A 20,505-nucleotide genomic window follows, 5' to 3' on the forward strand; every position below is an offset into this window, starting at 1 on the left:
TAACCACCTGGCTATGCCGGACCACAAGAAACTGGAGTTATATAGCATAGTGAACATCTGTTTGTAGATGTTTTTGTAGATTGATTCAACAATTATGTATAGTTATATATATATACAGATGTTCACTATGCTATATCCAAAGGAATAATATAGAGCATATCCAAACCTTGGATGAAATATCATTGAATTCAATTTCGGTACAGAAAGAAAAGAATAAATAAAGCCCATACATAAATTGTTTGAGGGGGGTTCTCATTTATACCCTGACACGAAATCCAATCAGCATAAAGCATGTTTATAATACGAAGGTTTCAGATTATGCCCCCAGAATATTTGCGAAAAACGTAGGTACTATGAGATTAAATTTGGAAGCAAGTTTGCACGAGATATAACTTAAACAATTGTGAGTCTGTTCACATAAGATCCACAAACACCTAATGAAATGTCAACAAGTCTGCTGTAACACTGTAGGGGAAGTTAGACTTAAATCAACATAAATAGGTCTTATTATAGTGATACTACAGTACTACTTACTAACTGTCAAATAACGGCCCAGCATGGCCAAGTGGGTCAAGGCGTTCGACTCCTAATCTGAGGGTCGCGGGTTCGAATCCCCGTCGCACCAAACATGCTCGCCCTTTCAGCAGTGAGGGCGTCATAATGGGACGGTCAATCCAACTGTTCGTTGGTAAAAGAGTAGCCCAAGGGTTGGCGGTGGGTGGTGATGACTAGCTGTCTTACACTGCAAAATTAGGGACAACTAACGCAGATAGCCCTCGTGTAGCTTTGCGCAAAATTCGAAAACAAACAAAATCTGTCAAATAATATAATTAATTTAAACAACTTTGTACATGCGACTGTTTCAACTTATTTATGACAACAACGCAGACAATGTACAAAAACATTAACAACTATGGTAACATAATTATACAAATTGGTGCTCGACCGAAGTTCTCCTGAGGAGTAAATAAGTACACGAAAATAAGAACGAAAACGTAGCCATTAATAAAGTTACTTTATTGTTTGTTTGTTGTTTTTTGAATTTCGCACAAAGCTACTCGAGGGCTATCTGCACTAGCCGTCCCTAATTTAGTAGTGTAAGACTAGAGGGAAAGCAGCTAGTCATCACCACCAACCGCCAACTCTTGGGCTACTCTTTTACCAACGAATAGTGGGATTGACCGTCACATTATAACGCCCCCACGGTTGGGAGTTACGTTATTACTTTTTCTTCTATATTTCTTGTTTATATTTTTCCCTTCCCTTCTCAGGGGCCCCGCCCCCCTCGTACAACGGTAAACATACATACACACACCTTCTCAATAAAATTCAAATATAACTATATATTTATATTTGTTTGTTTGGAATTTAAGCACAAAGCTACGCAGTGGATTATCTGTGCTCTAACAAGCACTGGTATCGAAATCCAAATTCTAGCATTGTAAGTCCGCATATATATATATATGTATCTGTGTGTATATTTTTAGTATAATATAAAAACCTATGAAGACACTCAATGTATAAGTGATGTATAGAAATATTCTATTGGTTGTTTTGTTAAATCTCGTGTTTGCAATAGAGTTTTAATCAAGAAAGTCAACGGTATGTTTTAAAATTTGCAATACTAAAATCCGCGGCTCGATTCCATTCGATGAACATAAAGCCTTAAGCCTACTCTTTAACTTTACGCTAAGAAACGAACCCGTGAGAAATTTGAATATTTTCTTTAAAAATGTTAACAGTATATCCCATAAAGATCGATTTATACAATCTCTATATAAAATGATTGTCCAATGAATGCATATCTTAATCTTTCCCTATTCAATTGGGTACAAGAGTAACATAACAACATTATGTTTTATAGTATTTTCTTGGCCTCCTTTTGTCTATGCGATGAATTTGGAGGCTTATTATAATGAGTAAATCCGAGATTGAATACCTTCCAAAAGAGAACAAAGATAATCTATTGAACAGCTCTGTGCCTGAGAAGGAAGATAACAAAATTAGTTCTTCGTTGTAGCTGTTCGAGGGCTCTTGGTCACTTCAGAGTAGTTGAATAGGAAAACATTGTTGACGTAAACCATGAATTGAATGACCTAAATATAAATTAATCCTATAAACGAAAGTAGAAACCGCATCCAGTTTTAGGTAACGTAAACAAAACAATGAGTAAATTACGTGATGACGAAAAACTGACTCAAAGTAAACATGGGTATTAAAACTTTAATTAAAATAAAGTACAGAACAATGTTTAGGCCTGCTTATAGAGTGTTAATACCCGTACCAGCCGTCTTGAGATACAATGCGTATATTATCGTTATGTGATCGTCTGTAAACCTTATAATTACGAAATCTACGACACTTTTCACGTAAACCATTGCGGAAATTCTAGCCGTTGTAATATGATCCTTACTACGACTAAAGAAGGATAACAAGGGTAAATCAGAAGTACTGAATCTGTGTGATACCGAACTGTCGTATTCGACAACAAACGTTTTGGTGTTAAAATTACAAAATCTTATCAAATGATTTCAGTAGTCTCTAACGGGTTAAAAAATGTGTGTGTGTTTTCTTATAGCAAAGCCACATTGGGCTATCTGCTAAGCCCACCGCGGGGAATCGAACCGCTGATTTTAGGATTGCAAATCCGTAGACACACCGCTGTACTAGCCTGGGGCTGGGTTAAAGAAAGTAAGTCTTGAAAAATGTTCATAGTGATCGTCTCATTTCACAGGTGATAATTTTCTTTCTAGCATAACTTTTTAAAACAGTTTTAGAAATATAGTAGTAATTCATTTGATATTGTTTATAACACGCTTAACTTCGTGGTGTATCGAGGGAAAAAATAAAACTTAGAAAAGGAAGAACAAACGAACATACAGTACTAAGAGGCTACATAAGAAACAAAAAAAAATACATTAGAAACAAACAACCAAAGACATTTCTCCCAATCACAAGATTCACAGTTGATTGCGTACACTGAATTCTCTTATAAATCCTTTTAATCTTGCCTCTCGAAATCCTTTGAACAAACTAGTTTTCCGGTTATCAGCACCAACCATGAACAAGAGCATCCGGCTCAAATCAGTCGTGGATACAGCTCTATTCCAATGTAAAGAAGGTCGAACGAAAGGCCATAGCATATTCAATTGAATCTTTAAAACGAGAAGGTTAAAGTTCAACTTTTGAGAGGTTTCTTTCACACTTTGAAAGAGTCTTTAAGAAATAAGTTTGTATTTCAGTGTCAAGGGAAAAAAATCGGTTTGTAATTTTAGAATTTCACAATAAAATCCCTCAAAATCCTTCAGAATCGAATGTGATATGTAAGGATAGGATTTATACAGGTTTTATCCCGAAGTTTAAACTCAAGAAGTGAGTAATCTGCTTTAGATTAAATACTTTTAGTCACACTGTTATCTAGAAATGGTCCCATTAGTTAACTGATAGGTGACGTTATGAACTTTGTAGTTAAAACACGTTTTATCGGAGACTATTCGTTCCTCAAGGTTAGGCCCGGCATGGTTAAGACACTCGACTCCTAATCGGAGGGTCGCAAGTTCGAATCCTCATCACAACCAAATTGCTTGCCATTTCAGCCGGGAGGGCCTTATAATTTGACGGCCAGTCCCACTATTCGTTCATAAAAGAGTAGCCCAAGAGTTGACAGTGGGTGGTGATGTCTAGCATCCTTCCCTTTAACCTTACACTACTAAATTAGGGACGTGTAGCTTTGCGCGAAATTCAAAACGAACAAACAAACCTATAGGTTTACTATTTACCTGCAATGTAATGTTTACAATTTGGAAAACGTATAATAAACACGTGTTTAGATAGATTGGCGTTTTGTATTGATTTATTCTACCAAACCGGTGCTTCCAATAGCACAAATGACACTGATGAGATATTTCTCCAGGATGGAATACCAGCCAGGTCTGGTAAATTGACTTGTCTGAGGAAACAGCATTGTGACCTGACAAATCTTGAATTCGCAACCATCCAACTAAAGGTCCAAAACGAAAACCCAATTAACCACGCTGCCGTCAGGGTTATAAGATTTACAGTGAAATTTCACCAAATCTTGGGTTACTCCTTTGCCAAAGGATATTGGGATTGACCGTCACTTTCTGACGACCCCACGGCTGATAGGGCGAGCATGTTTGGTGTGAAGGGGATTCTAACCCGTGCCCCTAGGAGTCGAGCTCTCTAACCACCTGGCTACACCTGTTATGTTTAATACGGAAGTAAATTTTAATGGGCAAACTTGATCAAAATTAACAGCATGTATTTTAATAATGTGAAGTGTTACATTTTAACTGACAAAAAATAGAAAATATTACAACACTTGCTATGTTTACTGGCGCATTCAAATCTTACGAATTCGGGTCATGATACACAAGAAACGATGCTTAAAAGACAGAAAAAAATGTTACTTTTCATTCACTTTGCCAGGTGGTTAGGGCGCTCGACTCGTAATCTAAGGGTCGCAGTAGTTTCGAATCCCCGTCACACCAAACACCGTGGCAGCGTTATAATGACGGTTAATCCCACTTTTCGTTGGTAAAAGAGTAGCCCAAGATTTGACAGTGAGTGATGATGACCAGCTCTCTTCCATCTAGTCTTACACTGCTAAATTAGGGACGGCTAACGCAGATAGCTCTCGAGTAGCTCTGCGCGAAATTCAAAACAAACAAAGCTTTCTTGTATTGTGATTAGTAAGACAACATACTCCAGATTTCTTAAGTAAGTCACACACAACTTGTGAAAATTTGTACACTTAAGGCAGCAGTTTCTGATTACAGCAGAACTATCGTGCTCAGTCACTAGTAGTTTAATATTAGTATTGTTCTCACTTTGAATCGTAGAAACTGTTTATCTACTGAGGTAGAATATTAGGCCTTGGCATACAGTTTTCAACAATAATTACATGTCCTGGTACTTTCTCGATTCTCCCAGACTTGCGATAATTAATGAAGTTTTGTTTGTTTTTATCAGAAGGTACCTATGTAAGAAATTTAAGATAAAGTTAAAACGCTTTAATGACTTAATTTACTTCATTGACACATGTCAGCACGGTTTTGAAAAATATAAGCCTCACAATATATTGATTGTGTTTTAGAACAAAGCCACAGTGGTTTACCTAATACACCTATCGCAGTGAATCGAACCCCGATATTTAGCGCTGTAAGGGCTAAATATGAGAAATAGAACAAATTTGAGTGAAGTGTATCCAGTAACTAAACTTTATATAAATATATTTTCCAACAACGTAAATTTCCCATATGTCGTAAAAGCAGTGTTTTTATTACATTCTATTTCCTACACAAGTAATAAAACATATAAAACTGTAAGAAAGTACACGAAATATCACTGAGTAAATTACACTATCTTTTCTATTATCCTTTCATGAGATAATATATTACTTTATTACTTTGTATATGTAATTTTATTTGTAATGATATTGAACATATGTTTTTCACTATTCTTCATTGTTGAAAAATGGACATACATGTGAGTTAAAAAGACAGGAAAGGTAAGTTTATCCTACGTGGATAATATTATGATATTTTTGTTTCATATCTGTTTATTTTCATAACTTATTATTAATGTAAAAGTTTCATTGAAACATTGGCAAGGAAAACTTTGTTTGTGTTTCATAAAGAAAGTCTTTGTTTGTTTGTTTGTTTTGGAATTTCGCGCAAAGCTACACGAGGGATATCTGTGCTCTCTCTGTCCACAATTTAGCAGTGTAAGACAAGAGGGAAGGCAACTAGTCATCACCACCCACCGCCAACTCTTGGGCTACTCCTTTACCAACGAATAGTGGGATTGACCGTCACATTATAACACCCCCACGGCTGAAAGGGCGAGAATGTTTGGCGCGACGGGGATGCGAACCCGCGTTCCTCAGATTACGAGTCGCACGCCTTAACACGCTTGGCCATGCCGGGCCCTAAAGAAAGTCAAGACCATAAAATATGGTTTGTTATTAAAAATAAAAGCAGTCATGTGAGATACCATAAACTCGTCAAGAACATGACTCGTGCTTCTTCTCTTTAACGTACGCATTTTAACGCCACAATAAAACACGGATGGAATGATTTATTGCTCTCATAAATCTGTAGTTGACACCAAAATCACCCTTTGGTGAAAGGTTTCATGCATTATAGTTCTAATATGATTTTTTTTTCTTCAGTACATTCATTTAAAATTCACAAGGGGTCCGAAAAGTCTCTACCCATGGGCACTTTGACGAGTTTTGCAGAATGTGTACCACGTGCTGTCCTCGTAGTTCCAACTCGGTTATCTCATGTTCTGACAACGTCATAATCAGTCATGTATTTGAAATTAAGAAAAGCTGCATATCACCTATGGTTCCGGACCTTCTGACGCACCTTATAGAATGTAATAAACATTGAAGCGCTCAGTTTTACTATAAAAAAAAACAAGAACTTAATTGTGTCAAAGGCTAGTTACAGGTTTTCCATTGAAAATATCATTCCAAGATACAAATTTGTTTGAGACGGTAAAGGAACAACCATCGGCCTGGGATGTCTAGGTGGGTTAAGGCGTTCGACTCGCAATCTGAGGGTCGCAGGTTCGAATCCCCGTCGCACCAAACATGCTCGTCCTTTCAGCCGTGGGGGCGTTATAAGTGACGGTCAGTCCCACTATTCGTTGGTAAAAGAGCAGCCCAAGAGTAGACATTGTGTGGTGACGACTAGCTGCCTTACCGCTAGTCTTACACTACTAAATTACGGAAGGTTAGCGCAAATAGCTCTTGTGTGGCTTTGGGCAAAATTCAAAACAAATCAAACCACTGTGCAAGGAAATGTGTCGATTTGATAATATAATTATAGGTTGGCAGTAAAATATCCGGCAGTGAAAGTCAAATGTCCTCATTCCCAATTCTACTGTGTAATATTAACAGACTTATAATCGCTGGAACAAATTTTTCGTCTTTCTCGAAAATAGGAATATCATTGGCCAACTTCAACTCTTTTGGTATTCGCCTACCAATTAAAGATTTAAATATATCGTAACAAGTGGCTCAAACATCTAATCCTTATACTCCTCCAATACCCTTAGAAAAATGATATCTTGTTCAGAAGCTCACAATTGATGTGATAATCTTGTTCCGTCTAGCAATTGAGTACGAATACTATTGTTAAAATCTTCAGTATTATTGTTTGTTTTGAATTTTGCGCAAAGCTACACGAGGGTCATCTCCGCTAGCCGTTCCTAATTTAGCAGTGTAAGACTAGAGGAGAGGCCGCTAGCCATTACCGCCCACCGCAAACTCTTTGGATACTCTTTCACCAAAGAATAATGGGATTGACCGTCACATTATAACGCCCACACGGCTGAAAGGGCGATCATGTTAGGTGTGACAGAGATTCGAAGCCGCGCCCCTAAGATTATGAGTCGAGTGTCTTAACCACCTGGCCTTGCCGTCTTCACTTGTAAGAACTGAATGAATTATAAAACTTAGTAATCCAGCCATCTCGTAAGCATCGAGTTATTTATCAGCCTTTCTACACCATCCCTCAATCAACCCTCTTGGTCTTCTATAGTATTCTGGACTCGCATCGTACCAGTCAATTGAAAATTGTTTACATTCATAATGCTTCCCCATAATATTATTCTTTAAATGTCATTTGTGATTAAACGTAATTTTTTTCAGTTACAGCAATCATTGTTTTTCTATCAGGAACACAGCCCGGCATTGGCAGGTGGTTAAGGCACTTTGAATCCCACGATCGGTGGTTCGAGTCCCCGTTACACCAAACACACTCGTCCTTTCAGCCATGGGAGCGTTATAATGTGACGGTCAATCCCACTATTCGTTGGTAAAAGAGTAGCCCAAGAGCTGGCGGTGAGTGGTGATGACTAGCTGCCTTCCCTCTAGTCTTACACTGCTAAATTAAGGACGACTGTCGGAGATAGCCCTCGTGTAGCTTTGCTCAAAATTCAAAACAAACAAATAAACATAAGGAACATGACTGTTTTACACATTTAAAAATTATCTTTTTAAAATCCTCTCTCCTTCCTGCTTTAAAACCGCTGAGATGCAGTGTCTGGTAGATTTGTTTTTCTCCAAGTTTAAGGTACTAACGCTAAGCTTAAGACACGAGTAATCTTTCCTTGTAAACATCAGTCTACGTAAAACTTAATTGCACGGTTGGACGTTATAGAACTTTACCCTTCCTGAGTTTAAAGCTCTCTACTGTCAGATTCATACGTTAGCACAATAAAAGATTTTAAACACACACTTCCCTCCCTAAAGCCCAGATTAGAACAAATATCTACAGAAACAGTGTATTTTAATCAATATCTGTGTGTCTTATTTCTGACTGGTTCTAAACAGTTTGGTTCTTTAAAACATCAGTTGTTTAGTTCAACATTCACACTTTTACCTTGATCTTACTTCATAATTTCATGTTCGTTTCTCTTCACTCACTTCATGATCTAAATAAGTAACATATTTCAATAAATGCACGTCATTTGTTCGTTGTCTGTATAATTGTTCATTTCCAATCTGTTTTAAGGTTTTTGTTTCATTGTTTTTTAACTACATCATTGTTAAGACACGAAACATATTTTTCTGATAAACTGCGTAATTATGTCCTCATTTTGGACCCTTCATATAACTTGTACCTGTTTACAAAGATGATATATCTCTTTATCACCTACTGAGGTCACTTATCTACGGTTATTTAGTTCTTTAATGTTCATTATAATAGCTGGGTTTATACAATAACTGTCTTCACAGTTGATTTCTACTATAAAAGACTCCAGAATCATGTGGGTCATTGTTAGTCTCACGAGGTTGGCGAGACGGTGTGCATCATTCATTGTGCATACCTACAGAGTGCTGATCAAGATATGAGAGCGTACATCTCAAGTCACTTTAATGAACATTGTACATAATGTGTTACAAAGTCACTTTAGTGAGCATTGTACATAATGTGTTACAAAGCCACTTTAGTGAACATTGTACACAATCTGTTACAAAGCCACTTTAGTGAACATTCTGTATAATGTGTATAAAGTCACTTTAATGAACATTCTATGTAATGTGTTACAAAGTCACTTTAGTGAACATTGTACATAATGTGTTACAAAGCCACTTTAGTGAACATTTTACAAAATGTGTTACAAAGTCACTTTAGTGAACATTGTACATAATGTGTTACAAAGCCACTTTAGTTAACATTTTACATATTGTGTTACAAAGCCACTATAGTGAACATTCTATATAATGTTTTACAAAGTCACTTTAGTGAACATTGTACATAATGTGTTGCAAAGCCACTTCAGTGAATATTTTACATATTGTGTTACAAAGCCAATATAGTGAACATTCTATATAATGTGTATAAAGCCAATGTAGTGAATATTCTGCATAATCTGTTACAAAGTCACTTTAGTGAACATTATAGATAATGTGTTACAAAGCCACTTTAGTGAACATTTTACATAATGTGTTACAAAGTCACTTTAGTGAACATTCTATATAATGTTTAACAAAGTCACTTTAGTGAACATTGTACATAATGTGTTGCAAAGCCACTTCAGTGAACATTTTACATATTGTGTTACAAAGCCAATATAGTGAACATTGTACATAATGTGTTTAAAAGCCACTTTAGTGAACATTCTATATGTGTTACAAAGCCACTTTAGTGATGATTCTACGTAATGTGTTACAAAGCCATTTTAGTGAACATTCTATGTAATGTGTTACAAAACCATTTCAGTGAACATTCTATATAATGTGTTACAAAGCCACTTTAGTAAACATTTTACATATTGTGTTACATAGCCAATATAGTGAACATTCTATATAATGTGTATAAAGCATTTTTAGTGAATATTCTGCATAATCTGTTACAAAGCCACTTTAGTGAACATTGTATATAATGTGTTACAAAGCCAATATAGTGAACATTCTATATAATGTGTATAAAGCCATTTTAGTGAATATTCTGCATAATCTGTTACAAAGCCATTTTAGTGAACATTCTATGTAATGTGTTACAAAACCATTTCAGTGAACATTCTACATAATGTGTTACAAAGCCACTTTAGTGAACATTTTACATATAGTGTTACAAAGCCAATATAGTGAACATTCTATATAATGTGTATAAAGCCATTGTAGTGAACATTGTACATAATGTGTTACAAAACCACTTTAGTGAACATGCTATATAATGTGTATCAAGCCACTTTAGTGAACATTCTATATAATGTGTATAAAGCCATTGTAGTGAACATTGTACATATTGTGTTACAAAGCCAATATAGTGAACATTCTATATAATGTGTATAAAAGTCATTTTAGTGAATATTCTGCATAATCTGTTACAAAGCCACTTTAGTGAACATTCTACACAATGTGTTACAAAGCCAATATAGTGAACATTCTATATAATGTGTATAAAGCCATTTTAGTGAAAATTCTACATAATGTGTTACAAAGCCATTTTAGTGAACATTCTATATAATATGTATAAAGTCACTTTAGTGAGCATTCTACATAATGTGTATAAAGCCACTTTAGTGAACATTCTATATGTGTTACAAAGCCACTTTAGTGATGATTCTACGTAATGTGTTACAAAGCCATTTTAGTGAACATTCTATGTAATGTGTTACAAAACCATTTCAGTGAACATTCTATATAATGTGTTACAAAGCCACTTTAGTGAACATTTTACATATTGTGTTACAAAGCCAATATAGTGAACATTCTATATAATGTGTATAAAGCCATTTTAGTGAATATTCTGCATAATCTGTTACAAAGCCACTTTAGTGAACATTGTACATAATGTGTTACAAAGCCAATATAGTGAACATTCTATATAATGTGTATAAAGCCATTTTAGTGAATATTCTGCATAATCTGTTACAAAGCCATTTTAGTGAACATTCTATGTAATGTGTTACAAAACCATTTCAGTGAACATTCCACATAATGTGTTACAAAGCCACTTTAGTGAAAATTTTACATATTGTGTTACAAAGCCAATATAGTGAACATTCTATATAATGTGTATAAAGCCATTTATTGAATATTCTGCATAATCTGTTACAAAGCCACTTTAGTGAACATTGTACATAATGTGTTACAAAGCCAATTTAGTGAACATTTTGTATAATGTGTATCAAGCCACTTTAGTGAACATTCTATATAATGTGTATAAAGCCATTGTAGTGAACATTATACATAATGTGTTACAAAATCACTTTAGTGAACATTCTATATAATGTGTATTAAGTCACTTTAGTGAACATTCTATATAATGTGTATAAAGCCACTTTAGTGAACTTTCTATATGTGTTACAAAGCCACTTTAGGGATGATTCTACGTAATATGTTACAAAGCCATTTTAGTGAACATTTTATGTAATGTGTTACAAAACCATTTCTGTGAACATTCTATATAATGTGTTACAAAGCCACTTTAGTGATGATTCTACACAATGTGTTACAAAGCCATTTTAGTTAACATTCTATGTAATGTGTTACAAAACCATTTCAGTGAATATTCTATATAATGTGTTACAAAGCCACATTACTGAACATTTCATGTAATGTGTATAAAACCACTTTAGTGAACGTTCTATGTATGTTACAAAGCCACTTTAGTGAATATTGTACATATTGTGTTGCAAAGCCACTTTAGTGAGCATTGTACATAATGTGTTACAAAGCCACTTTAGTGAACATTGTACATAATCTGTTACAAAGCCACTTTAGTGAACATTTTATATAATGTGTATAAAGCCACTTCAGTGAACATTCTACATAATGTGTTACAAAGCCACTTTACTGAACATTCTATGTAATGTGTATAAAACCACTGTAGTGAACATTCTATACGTGTTACAAAGACACTTTACTGAACATTCTATGTAATGTGTATAAAACCACTTTAGTGAACATTCTACATATTCTGTTACAAAGCCAATTTAGTTAATATTCTATATAATCTTTTTAAAGTCACTTTAGTGAACATTCTACATAATGTGTTACAAAGCCACTTTAGTGAACATTCTATATAATGTGTTACAAAGCCACTTCAGTAAACATTCTACACAATGTGTAGTTAAGGAATGGTTATTCAACGCTCGAGTTGTATTTACATGAATATTCTATTAGATAAGCTGGTTAGCGGTGTGTAGATAAGCTGGTTAGCGGTGTGTAGATAGGCTGGTTAGCGGTGTGTAGATAAGATGGTTATCGGTGTCTAGATAAGATGGTTATCGGTGTGTAGATAAGCTGGTTAGCGGTGTGTAGATAAGATGGTTATCGGTGTCTAGATAAGATGGTTAGCGGTGTGTAGATAAGTTGGTTATCGGTGTGTAGATAAGCTGGTTAGCGGTGTGTAGATAAGATGGTTATCGGTGTCTAGATAAGATGGTTAGCGGTGTGTAGATAAGATGGTTAGCGGTGTGTAGATAAGATGGTTATCGGTGTCTAGATAAGATGGTTAGCGGTGTGTAGATAAGATGGTTAGCGGTGTGTAGATAAGTTGGTTATCGGTGTGTAGATAAGATGGTTAGCGGTGTGTAGATAAGCTGGTTAGCGGTGTGTAGATAAGCTGGTTAGCGGTGTGTAGATAAGATGGTTATCGGTGTCTAGATAAGATGGTTAGCGGTGTGTAGATAAGATGGTTATCGGTGTGTAGATAAGCTGGTTAGCGGTGTGTAGATAAGATGGTTATCGGTGTGTAGATAAGCTGGTTAGCGGTGTGTGTAGATAAGTTGGTTATCGGTGTGTAGATAAACTAGTTAGCTTGGTGTGTGAGATAAGATGGTTATCGGTGTGTAGATTAAGCTGGTTAGCTTGGTGTGTAGATAAGCTCACGTTAGCAGTGTGTAGATAAGCTGGTTAGCGGCGCGTAAATAAGATAGTTGCTAGCAAAGTGTAGATAAGCTGGTTAGCGGTGTGTAGATAAGATGGTTATCGGTGTGTAGATAAGCTTTGTTAGCTTGGTGTGTAGATAAGCTGGTTAGCAATTATGTGCAAATAAGATGGTTATCGGCGTGTAGATAAGCTGGTTAGCGGTATTGTGCAGAATAATAGTTATCAATGGTGTGTAGATAGAAGCTGGTTAGCGGGTGTGTAAAATAAGATGGTTAGCTTGGTGTGTAGATAAGCTGGTTGCTTCGGTGTAGAGATAAGATGGTTATCGGTGTGTAGATAAGATGGTTATCGGTGTGTAGATAAGCTGGTTAGCGGTGTGTAGATAAGATGGTTAGCGGTGTGTGTAGATAAGATGGTTAGCGGTGTGTGTAGATAAGATGGTTAGCAGTGTGTAGATTAAGCTGGTTGCTTGGTGTGTGTAAGATAAGATGGTTAGCGGTGTGTAGATAAGATGGTTAGCGGGTGTGTAGATAAGATGGTTATCGGTGTGTAGATAAGATGGTTATCGGTGTGTAGATAAGCGTGGTTAGCGGTGTGTAGATAAGATGGTTAGCGGTGTGTAGAATAAGATGGTTATCGGTGTGCAGAATAAGCTGGTTATCGGTGTGTAGATAAGATAGTTAGCGGTGTGTAGATAAGCTGGTTTATCGGTGTGTAGATAAGATGGTTAGCGGTGTGTAGATAAGCTGGTTAGCGGTGTGTAGATAAGCTGGTTATCGGTGTGTAGATAAGCTGGTTAGCGGTGTGTAGATAAGCTGGTTAGCGGTGTGTAGATAAGCTGGTTAGCGGTGTGTAGATAAGATGGTTATCGGTGTGTAGATAAGCTGGTTAGCGGTGTGTAGATAAGCTGGTTAGCGGTGTGTAGATAAGATGGTTATCGGTGTGTAGATAAGCTGGTTATCGGTGTGTAGATAAGCTGGTTAGCGGTGTGTAGATAAGATGGTTAGCGGTGTGTAGATAAGATGGTTATCGGTGTGTAGATAAGATGGTTATCGGTGTGTAGATAAGCTGGTTATCGGTGTGTAGATAAGATGGTTAGCGGTGTGTAGATAAGCTGGTTAGCGGTGTGTAGATAAGCTGGTTATCGGTGTGTAGATAAGATGGTTATCGGTGTGTAGATAAGCTGGTTAGCGGTGTGTAAATAAGATGGTTATCGGTGTGTAGATAGGCTGGTTAGCGGTGTGTTTTAACGTGGAAGATAACACGAAAATAAATGTCGTAAACTGTGTGTATGTGTTTTCTTATAGTAAAGACACGTCGGGCCATCTGCTGAATCCACCGAGGGGAACCGAACTTTCGTAAACTGAACGTTCGTCAGGAGAGAGTAATTATCTCTGTGGCGTACTTAAATAAAAAATGCGTGAAATTAAGAAAAATTAATATAAACAAATTGATAATATTATAAAATAATGTAATTTTTTATTCTTTAATCTGTTATTATAGTTTGTATAGATATTCTGTTTTCTTCTGAAATTGGGATGTGCTGTAGTCGTCTGATTTGTCTGATTTTGATTTTAACTTTATTTCTACTTACTTGCCTTGAAAAAAGAAATTACTTATTTGGAGATTTATTTGTCTCTATTTCTTGTAATACTACTATAAAAGAATGGAATACATAACTGTTGTAGAGCAAAGCTGCAGAATGGGCTGTATGAGCTCTGTCCACCGAGGGGAATCGAACTGTGGATTGCAGAGTTGTGAACCCACTTTAAAAATTTTGTTTTGGGCGGCAGTAGATGGTATTCTACAAAACACTAGTTTAATTATAATCAGAACAAAACGTTTCATTTAGTGTTAATAAATATTTAATTGCAATTATTTTTATTATTTGAACATTAAGAGCAGGGCCTGCTTTGTTCCTATTGGTTTAAAATGTGCTACGTCATCCACTTCGACAAAGTGAATTCGGAAACATCTTCCTATTTTTGTTGCAAAAAAACAACAACAACCGTTTCAAAATCTTACTTACTTAAGACGTTCAGAACCAACATATATATATAAGACGCATGCGCAAATCACATGTGTGTTTATATTTGGTGTGGAACTGATAAATCTCTTAGCATCAACGATATACTTTCCTTGGTAACAATGTCGACAAAAAACAACGAAGACAACCATACAGGGAAATAGAATACAAAAATTTTTAAACATTATTTTGTTGTTGTTTTGTATTAAACACAAAGCTACCCAATGGGCTATCTGTGCTCTGCCTACCACGGGTGTCGAAACCCGGTTTTTAGCGTTGTAAGTCCGCAGACATACCGCTGAGCCACTGGGGGACATTTAAACATTAAATTTCGATGATAAAATTTTCATATATGGATTAACCATTTTTCACAATTTTATTTAAAAATATCTAAGAAATTTCGATAGCTCTGTGGTGATTATAATAAATATAAGCTGGTCATAGAGAAATACTCGAATTTTGTTGTATTTACTTTCCTTTACAAAACTAAAAAACAACGGTACACAGAAAGCAAGCATATAAATTACGTTTAGAAATTATTAGCCACGCTACGCACACGTCATGCTTTCCCACTGGCACAGGATTAAGTGTTCGAGCTTGCAACGCTAGAAACCAGGTTTCGATACTCATGATGGGCAGAGCACAACGTTTGCGTAACTTGGCTAACATTGCTTACTAATTTTAAGGTTCTCACCACTGACAAGGTCAGTTGGCTGACAGTGTCACCGCCATCTCTCGGGCTGTTCGTTATTAAAGAATAAAGAATAATGGGATTGGTTGTAACATTATAACATCTCAACGGTTGATAGGAAAGAGCACGTTCAGAGCCGGATTTCGATCCCTCCGTCCACAGAATGCGAATCTTGTATTCTAATCACCAGTCTATGTCTTCCCCGTTTTTAAATGAGTAAAATATACTTTACTTATAATGACCATGTCAAGTAAAACGGATATAGATTTTTAAGATATAGAATACACGAACCTATAGCTCGATCCAACATTTTATGAATAACTGCGCCGATGAGATACAAATGTATCATTGTGCATGAGTTCTGTTCACTTAAGAAAGATGCAGCTTCTTAGGATAAACTGGATAAAGTATTTCACTGGATAAACAACTAGAGAAACTAACAGCAAAGACAAAATTAGCTGACAAACTTTCACCGTAACGACTGTCAAAGCACTAAATACACAAAATGAAACTTATCGGTATAGTTCTGTTTTTATTTTTGTATTTCCTCTACTAATGGGTGTAGTTTGAAGAATGCTTTTAAACATATCTGATTCCTCCAGTGAGACTTCAGAGTATTATTAGAAATATTTGCCTATCTCAGTAAGCCAGATATTTCATTTACTTGGAGTGGATGTTTATACAGAGCGGCCGTCTGAGAAAACTCCATTAGCTGTTCACCGATGTCAAGATTTGTTGACGCCGTCGTACGAGAAAACCTTATGGTGGCAGAAAAAAACAAGAAAGAATATTAGAACAAAATTATTTATATCCTACGACTTAGAGAAGCAGTTCACAGAGAACGTTGGTTTATGATGATTTGTGAAATTCCTGAATCCAGAGCATCAACGGAATCAGGTTTCTGTTACCAGTAAATCTTCCATATGAAGTGCTATTAATATATTTCTTTCTACAAAACTACTTTCTTAAATGTCACAATCACTATTTTGTTTTGATCGAAATAAGTGAGCATTCAAATAATATTACGAACACTGAGGTAAAGAAATGTAATAGTCAAAGTGATTGATTTACTGTCCTTCGACATAAAAGATATTACAACGGAGGAACACCAGGTGTCAGCCTCACGATCTTTGAAATGTTCTAGTTCCGAATGAAGTGTTGAAGTCTTAGGTATATAGAGAAGTTAAGGCAATACTAAATCATTAATTTCAAAATATAAACTGTAAACTTTGAGCTATTTAGCAAATGGTTATCGATAAGCAACGAAACGGTAAAGTCGTTTCACATTCTACGTAACCGAACTTTTGTGTAACACAGATTGTTTGTTTGTTTTCGAATTTCGCGCAAAGCTACTCGAGGGCTATCTGTGCTAGCCGTCCCTAATTTAGCAGTGTAAGACTAGAGGGAAGGCAGCTAGTCATCACCACCCACCGCCAACTCTTGGGCTACTCTTTTACCAACGAATAGTGGGATTGACCGTCACATTATAACGCCCCCACGGCTGGGAGGGCGAGCATGTTTGGCGCGACGCGGGCTCGAACCCGCGACCCTCGGATTACGAGTCGCACGCCTTACGCGCTTGGCCATGCCGGGCCGATGTAACACAGTTATCGTCAATAAGTAACTCTCGTGTTGCAGTCAGTTATGAATGTAGACTGTTTGTTTTTCTAGCAAAGCCATATTAGGCTATAAGTTGTGCTCACAGGGGCGAAATCGAACCCCGTATTTCAGAGATGTAAGACTTACTTACCACTGTATCAACGGGGGAGACACGAATTCAGAAAACAAAAAAGTTATACAACCACTATTTACAATATATCAAATAAAATATAGGTTGGTGTTTTTTATGGCAGTTGTTATTTATAGAGGAAAAATTTCAAAATCAGAATATTTTAAGTCTTATTTGTCCTAAGCTATCTGTGCTCTATCAACCACGGGCATCGAAACCCAGTTTTTAGCAGCATAAGCCCGTAGACATAACGCTAAACCATTGAGTGGCCACTCAAAGGACTTGAATTTTTTGACCATTCGTTCCACATGAAACTTTGTAACATCTCTGTTGCATATGAAGTGAATAAGGACCACAGGACTTTATCATATTTTACTCAATGATAAAACATAAAATAGATTATAATCGAATAGTTATCGTGGTTTATTCAAGTACACTAAATACCGAAAGAAATGGCTGTAGGCGTCTCGCTTTATGTTTTTAAAGTAAAAATATGTGTTACTAGCTGGAAGTCCCCGGCTAGTACAGCGGTAAGTCTACGGAGTTACACCGCTAAAATCGGGTGTTCGATTCCCCTCGGTGGGCACAGCAGATAGCCCCATGTGGCTTTGCTTATAAGAAAAACACGTTCTAGTTGGAATACTCGTCTGTTGGACGGGTAAAATGAAAACAAATTTGTAACAAGAGAGAGGAAACATTGCTTCCGTATTTGATCAAGAAATGTGTAAACGTGTGAAGGATAGATACACTCACGTACGTATTGGTGTTTTCTTAAATACATCTATAAAACAATTACATTTTTCCCTTTAATTAATAAAATACGTGAAACAGATAAAAAGGGTAAATTATTTTACATTATAAAAAGAGATAAATGACATTTTCAAAGTAAATCTAGCCTGCATACGTTATTTGCTGGACAATAACAAAAGGTTATATCGAACTGACCAATGTTTTCGGAGGTTTAGGGAAGCGGTCCCGCTTGGAAGAGGTGTCACTTTTTAGTTCAATAACTGAATGAAATCAGGTACGCGACTCCACGCTCAGAAGAATCATCCACGAACCGAACGAACCCCACGTGCGACATCTCGGGTATTATTCCACATTTCATACTCTCCCCAAAAGAAAATGATCTTTCTCCAAGTTGGTCATTGGAAGATCCAGAGCGTAGAGTAATCTCCTCGTGTTCGAAGTAACAAACTTACATACTTTAGGCCACTCAGTCCCCTGAAATTGAAATTGATCATTTTGAGCATATCGGGTACCGTGTAGAAATTTCACTATCTCATGTTTCTCATCAGTGGAAATCGCTTAAGTACAATAAATGGCAAGACATCGAATTTGCAGCCGCATATGAAACCGAATCATCAAAGTCTCGGAATATCATAATCCTTCACACAAGTTCCATGTCATTTCTGGAGACCTCGATTGCATTTCTTGCTGTAAACCAGAACTGTACATAAACCATCAAACCTATAAGGAGAAAACGGTGAATCCTAGTTTTCTCCTTGACATGAAGTCATTTATCCCATTTTAGGAAACTTCTACGTTTGTCTGTTTGTTTGTTTGTTTTGGAATTTCGCACAAACCTACTCGAGGACTATCTGCGCTAACCGTCCCTAATTTAGCAGTGTAAGATTAGAGGGAAGGCAGCTAGTCATCACCATCCACAGCCAACTCGTGGGCTACTCTTTTACCAATGAATAGTGTGATTGATCGTCACTTTATAACGCCCCCACGGCTGAAAGGGCGAGCATGTTTGGCGCGACCGGGATGTGAACCCGCGACCTTCAGATTACGAGTCGCACGCCTTAAACGTTTGGCCATGCCGGGCCATCTTCTACGTCTCTGAGCGATTTCCAACTATCAGTTGATTAAACAACAATTTTATCACTCGAGCGGAGAGAGAACAAATATATTAGGTAAAATCTGCAACATTTAAAATTTTGATTTTTTTTTCAACCACCCAAATGCTTTAGTTCTATACTTCTTGAAAGGTTGGAATACATTAGACAAAATATTTTTTTGATTTCTTAATTAAACGAAAATCTGTAATTATTTTGCTTTCACACACTTACGTAGCTCGTGGCTTTGTTTTTGAATTTCGCGCAAAGCTAACACGAGAGCTATCTGCGCTAGGCGTCCCTAATTTAGCAGTGTAAAACTAGAGGTAAGGCAACTAGTCATCACCACCCACCGCCAATTCTTGGGCTACTCTTTTACCAACGAATAGTGGGATTGACCGTCATATTACAACGTCCCCACGGCTGAAAGGACGAGCATGTTTGGTGTGACGGGGATTCGAACCCGCGACCCTCGAATTATGAGTTGCTGTGCTAGCCGTCCCTAATTTAGCAGTGTAAGACTAGAGGGAAGGCAGTTAGTCATCACCACCCACCGCCAACTCTTGGGCTACTCTTTTACCAACGAATAGTGGGATTGACCGTCACATTATAACGCCCCCACGCCTGAAAGGGCGAGCATGTTTGGCGCGACGGGGATGCGAACCCGCGTTTCTCAGATTACGAGTCGCACGCCTAAACACACGTGACCATGACGTACTACTTTGGAAATTGAGACAATTCACTGGGAAAACACATTTTTTATATAATTGAAATGAAAGTTTTTAAACATTGAAAACACGTCTTTGTGGATGTATGTGATAGATGTATATGTTGTTACATATACACTGTATTTTGTATATGATACATGCATACAACATTAGTGTTGCGTTAATACTAAGTATATTGTACTATTTAATCTCTAGTTATATTGTATTTACAATATTTATTCATCCTTAAACAATGGACGTAATTTCAATTGAGTAAGTAGATAATTCTTACGATATAATTATTATCTATTTCAAGTTGTCTTCATTTCTTTTCTTAAGGTTCCAAGAAAACTTTATATGGGTTTGATGTTATATAATTCCCTGAACTTTACTGTTGTGACCTGTAGTTAATTGAACACAATCTCTTTTTTAACTTTTACGTTGTTTATGTAGTTGTAAGCTTCGATTAACTACTTCCAAAATATAGAAGTTACTGAGAGCCCCGGCATGGCCAGGTGGTTAAGGTACTCGACTCGTAATCCGAGGGTCGCAGGTTTGAATCCCTATCACACCAAACATACTCGCCCTTTCAGGCGTAAGTGCTTTATAATATGACGCTCTATCTCTCTATTCG

This window comes from Tachypleus tridentatus, chromosome 9, assembly GCF_004210375.1.
Source record: "Tachypleus tridentatus isolate NWPU-2018 chromosome 9, ASM421037v1, whole genome shotgun sequence".
NCBI lineage: Eukaryota > Metazoa > Arthropoda > Merostomata > Xiphosura > Limulidae > Tachypleus > Tachypleus tridentatus.